Source organism: Crocodylus siamensis, chromosome 1, assembly GCF_052110815.1.
Source record: "Crocodylus siamensis isolate JL-2025a chromosome 1, ASM5211081v1, whole genome shotgun sequence".
NCBI lineage: Eukaryota > Metazoa > Chordata > Crocodylia > Crocodylidae > Crocodylus > Crocodylus siamensis.
The window spans coordinates 292,582,715-292,588,847 of NC_143395.1; the positions used below are offsets into that span (position 1 = coordinate 292,582,715).

Here is a 6,133-nt window from a genome sequence, read left to right on the forward strand (position 1 = left end):
CTGATCACGTGGTTCCCCCAGGTGGTGCAGGAGGCGGAACCTCCGGCGGGGTGACGTCACAAGGGCCTGGACACGCCCCCGCGACGCGAGTAGCCTCCGCTGGACTTAGGGCGGGGCATGCGAGGGTAAGTGTACTGGGGTGATCGTGTTGGTATGCTCGGCTCGGGTGTGCGAGCAGTAATTGTACAAACGTTCACAATGTGCCATAATGTTGGAGGCAGTTAATTGATGCAGCTTATGCAAAACCTACGTCACTCTCAGTTCCTTTAGGGTTGCTGTCAGCACTTCTTTATGACCAGGGATCCTGGTGTTCTCTGATAAACAAACGTCAGATTTAAAAAAAGTAACCCAAAATCCAGATTTTCCAAGATCAAAATGAAACACCTCTATCTATCTGTCTGTAGTGGTGTTTCATTTTAATCATGTTAAAATGTGGGCCTTGGGTCCCTTTTTTTTAATCTGATTTTTGGGGGGGTTTTAATCAGAGAAAACCTGGATCTCTGATTATGACTGCTTGCCTCAAAATACAGAAATGCTGCAACTTTGGTGACCCAGTTCTCACTTGTTCTTTGGCATGGTATAGTGTGCAATATAAAGTAAATATAAAATGACTTATTTGACAGTGTAATTAGTCAGTGTATGGTAGTTTTTTCAGCAAACATGATAATTTTGAGCCTGTAATATGGTAATTTTATATTTAAGACCTGGCAACGCTGTGCAGGGGCAAGGTAGTGGAGCATGAAGCAGTGGCTTATGCTGGCTGACAGCCCTACAGGTGGATGGACAGATGGACTCACACATACCCCCTCACCGTAGGGGCTTTACATCCCTGTGTCACAGCCTGCCAGGAAGCTAGCCAAGCACCTCTGATTCAGTTAACCTCTAAAATGCACCCACCTTCTGAGCTCCCTGGTCAGCCCCCTTCCTGCATTCACATGTAACTCCTGGCCTGGTAAACCACATACCTCTTTCTTTTCCCTCCAGATCTTCTCCCCCAACAAGGTCAGCAGAACCGATGGTGGGGAATCTTCCCTCTCCAAAGCATCAGGAAATCTTAATACCAGGTTTGAAGAATTTTAATGGTAGTGTTGTGCCTGGGAAGCCAGAAATGATGGAAGAGGCAAGGATTTCTGAGGGGGACCTCTTGTATTAGATCAGCTTGGTCATTAGGATAAAGTTAGAGCTGCTTGTGAATGGAAGACACTCATCCTTAGTGAAGGGAACTGAGGAAGAAGGTCTTGCGTGCGAAAGCTTGTCTAACTTGAGCCCAATGACAAGAGTTGGTCCAATAAAAGATCTCTCCCTCAGAAATCCTTGCCTCTCACAAGGTGCTTTAAATACCAAACAAACAGCGCTTGCTTAAGAGGAAAGCAGCAAGGGGCACTGTTGTGTTGGTCCCTTGCTTTTCAAACACGAAGATACTATTTTTGTCTCCCGCTCCTTTTTTCATGACATGATGCTTTCCACTGGATAAATGTTTCTATGCTGTCCCTTATGCACTGTAATTCATATACTTGCCTACACATCACATACTCCCCTGATCACTGCTGAGTACTCAGAAAACTGGCCCAGTAGTAGTACATCCAGCTTCTGCAGGGCACAATGTTTGGATCCAGAGTGTTTCTGAAATGCTTTAAGAGTCTACGTATAATCCACTTTTTAAAGCTGGCTTGCCATCAATGGCTATGTTCAGATGAGCACGGCTGTTTGTTTCCCTGGGGACAAGTAACAGTGGGTGGGGTACAGGAGACTGGTCAGCAACTGTGCTGGCCCCAAGCAGCCTTACCTGGAGTCCTGGGGGCCTTGGGGAGCTGCAGCTGCAGAGCTCCTGCAGTTGGGAGCCTGGCCAGCAGCTGGAATGTGGTTCTGGCCAGCCAGGCTCTGATTTTGGGCAGCATGTGCTGCCACCACATGCTCTGCCCTGCTTGTTTTTTTGCCGTGTTTTTTTTTGACCCTGGAAGCTCCTGGGGTGAAAAAACCCTGTGTTGCAAGGCAGCAGTGCACACATGCCTGCATGTATGGTGCTGCAAACAGGTCTGTAGCACCACATAGCACACATCCACGCTTGTCTGGAATGAGGTCAATAAATTTAGGAAAAAGATGCACGTCAAAAAATACAAGTGACAAGTTCTGTACAGGAAACGATTATGTCATGGCTATTACCTTTACAGATGGGGATGGACCCTATCCTGCTTTTTGACCTGTGTCCCTAATAATTCTCGTTCTCATCTTTCCAACCTCTCTTATGGGCAGTCTTGAGTCCCTTTTGGTATTTCATATACAGTTCCACCAGTTTTATTTAAACAAGGAGTCTTTGAGGCAATTCACAGCATTGTGCTTCTTCATCAAGTTACATGATTTAATTTAGGATCAAGAGTGCACGTCTCTATAACGAAAGTAAATTCTCAGTCTATTTTATTTCATAGTGCTACCGCAATGTCAGACCTGGTCTAAAAATCATATTAAACTTTCACTTCATTTGCATGTGGAAAATCTGTTTATTACCAAAGGAAGAAAATATGTAGGGGTGGATTTTTTATATATCTTTTTTTTTAAAAGATGTTAAAGGGTTTTTTTAACTCCTTTATCCAGCTCTAAAGTGGATCCGTATAATCATAGTATCAAGTGCACTCCATGCACTATAACACTGCAATACAAAACAGAGCTGCATGCAAGTGCATTAGAACAGATAAACTTTAGTGTTCTAAGTGTTAAAGAAATTGCCTAGAAGTATACTCAGGACTAAAACTGACTTGGTTTGTTCTTGGGCAGGTCTTCTTTTGCTATTCAAAATGGAAAATGGTCAAGAAAAATAAGTACAAAAGCAGATGTTACATCCATGGGCAGTTGTAGGATCTTGAAAAGGGGGTTGCAGATAGTGTGGCGTATACCACAACACACATTTTTCTCCAGTTAGTAAAGTTTCTAATTGCTTTTTAATAGGCCAGGGACCTTGGACTGCATTGTTCAGTTTAAGATTAAAAACAAAAATAAATATAACTTTACTGGAAAGTGCATTCATTTGCTCTCTCATATATTATGTATAAGATGACAACACACTAGGCAAAAATAATCAAAAGATGTTTCATTAGTCTTGCCATCCATTAGAATGAAAGGCACGTATCTTTCTGATTCATAAAACAAAATCTAGCCTTCTTGAGCATCTTAACAGCACATCCAGTGCTTTCCTGAAAGTTATTTCCACACTTGAGTTAATGTTTCTAGTTTATGTAAAAAGCAGTCTGCAGGGCTGTGAAATAGTAGTTACATTACAAGGAGCAGCTAAAAGGCACCAGAATTGTGGAACAAAGGATAGCTTTATTAGTGGAACCATTAAAATGGAAGGAGGGCCTTTAACTTGTGGCATAGAGAATTTAGAAAGAATCAGATGTATTAGAAATTAAAATGAGCCAGGAACTAAAGCAACTCCCTCACTGCTGCCTGAAGAGAAATGTTGATGTCACTGCCAGGCAGTTGTTTTTAAACTTTGGGGTTGAGCAGGAATCAAGTGGGGGAGGGTGGAACTGCACTACTGCACCCCCTCTGGATCCACCCCTGGTTATAGCCTCATCCACAAAAATTTATACTTTTAAAATAAAGAAACAATCTATAATTTACTACAGCAAAGGTTTACAATTCCCATTTATTATCAATCACTTAGGAAGTATATTGAAAATGTACACAATATATACTGTTAATTATTCTTTCATGCTGTAAATTTTAACCACTGAAGTGATTAAGTACCTATAGTATACTTGGCTTACACCAGCTCTAATCAATGCCCATTTTGGTAACATAATCCCCTCTGTCCAAAAATGCTGCAAAAATTACAACCATCCTTTGACCAAACTATACAGGAGCTTTCAGGGAACAAACATTAAATGTATTTGTTTTCTACCTATATAGGAATCCTTCCTACGTATTTTTTTCAAGGGACTTAAGGTACTACTCCTTTTGGTCACATATGCTTGCTGCTGCTTCTTTCCAAACTTGTCTGAGCTTGTTCACAAGAAGTTCAGCCTTGCCCATTTCATCATGCATTGTTCATTTATTTCGAAGCCAGAAAAATGCTTTGTAACATGAGGTATTCAGAGTATCTCTAAATAAACTCTTAGCAAGTTTAAACAGTTTTGTTAGCTGCCCCATTGAGAATCGTATTTTTAAGGGTGAATGAAAGGCAAACTAATCCATTTTTATAATACAATGTTGTATTTCATTCCCATCACCAAAGTAATTCACCTGTGCAGTCTCATTGGATTTCACAATGAAGATATACCTATACTTTTGGAGGACTGGGACCTATAGTTTCTGGTCTACTGTCTTTGACTTATTTTGCTCCCTATCCACTGCCCCAAGAGACACAGATAAGCAGCTGCTCACATGTTCCTGGCTGAATAGACCCCTTGTGTGGCCAGTTCCCAGCAGGCAGAGACAAATATTGATTACCTTCTGTGTCACACTTCCCATCCCACACACCTGGAGAGACAATTATGATATAAGGGCATAGATATCCTTGCTGCTGTCTGTGTTGCTCCTTGGAGGACTCTTACCAGATGGTGGAGTTTTAGAGCACCCCCCAAGAGAATCTTAAATTCAATAAGTGCTGTGGCTGTGTTAAACTGAACAGGGAGTCTAGAAGCTCTCCGATGGCCCTCTCTCTCTGGCACTTAGCATGACAGTGAACAGAGTAAAAAAATGTGGAGCCAAGATTAAGATAATAGTATGCCATGCCCACATTATCATCATCTTCACCAACATGAGCAGTACAAACATAAATTACCTTGCAGCAGCTGTGATGTCTCCACTCCTTACTAATATGAACATTTTGCTTTCATTTATTTAAAACATTGTCATTCACTGGACAATTAAAGGAACACCGCCAAGGTTGATGGGCTCCAAAATCCACAAGCCGTGAGTGGAAAAGAGAGCAACAGGTTAAATATGCAATGGCATTTGATTCAACACTCCACTTCAGACTCTTGTAACTTTCAGCTTAGAATGAGGGACAGTAATTGAATATGCCTCTTAATTTTAATAGGGAAAGAAAACAGAAACGATGGTGTCAATTTGGGCCTTTAATTGCTCTTCCTCCCCTCTCATTTTTGTTGAAAGAATTTTTAGGGACTTGTTGACAGGGAGGTAATTTTCTTCCATTGACAGCAGTGGTGAAAGCTGTAGCATAGACAGAGCAGAGCCCAGCTGTTTTTCAAAGTGATGCAAACAATGTCAGCTACCTCTTCCAGGAAGGTTCCCATTATTAGCATCAGGACGGAGCTGCACCCACAGAAGAATGACAGGTCTAAATTTTCCCAGTAAGCACACAATCTTAAAGTTCTTATTCTACATCTTATTTCCTATTTAAAAGGTTCAAATGATCATGCATGGGGGATCAAGTGTCAACCTCCATATTTTCTTATGCTTTACATCTGCAATATTGCCACGTTTGAACACCAAACAGTGCCCAGGTACACATTCCAGAATGTCTACACTAATTGTTATACTTACCTCACACGTTTCATTTTTCACAGAAGTTATTTTACTTTTTAAAATAAATCCAACTTTGATCTACAGTAGCACTGGCAGAGCCCTTTAAACATAGGTACAACATGAACTGAAAACATCTCTCCTGCTCATAAATCCTGCATTTGGAAAGATACACTTGATATTCACCCATCTGGCTGCCTGTACTGGCTACTCGCAAGAAGGTGCAAGTTTCACTTTAGCACAGGTGTCAAATGAAGGCAGGATGAAATGGCCACCCAGCATAGTTTTCCAAGTGATTTATTCTGCAAGAAGCTCCTGAGACTAAGTTTAGACTGGTGACAAGTGCCTTCTTACATCGATGATTGCTTGCAGACACGTATTGAACTATAGGACAAGGCATTTATCATTACAAAAAAAGCTACTTATTACCAACAAACTAGTTTTCAGGAGTGCATGGAACAGCAGGTTGTGATTTTTAAAACAGAGATTGCAAAGAACTTGAAAGTACTGACAGGCCTTTATACAACAAGAAAAATGTTTGATTTGCCTTTAAAAAAGGTTCAGTGGTGGTAGCTTATTAAAGGCTTGACCTCTTTGTTGATGTCACTATCTGACAGTCCTCTGTGGACTAGTGAATTTGGTCTTCCAT

At 41.2% G+C, this 6,133-nt stretch overlaps 1 long non-coding RNA gene across 1 annotated transcript in view; it reads left to right on the forward strand.

Annotated features, from left to right (window-relative positions):
* The first annotated feature begins 1 nt into the window (after position 1).
* Positions 2-6,133, forward strand: part of LOC149874622 (uncharacterized) — a 45,210-nt gene continuing 39,078 nt past the window's right edge. The window contains exons 1-2 of the long non-coding RNA XR_016444451.1: positions 2-125; positions 985-1,064. This is a non-coding gene — a long non-coding RNA (uncharacterized LOC149874622). The remainder of the gene's footprint in view (positions 126-984; positions 1,065-6,133) is intronic.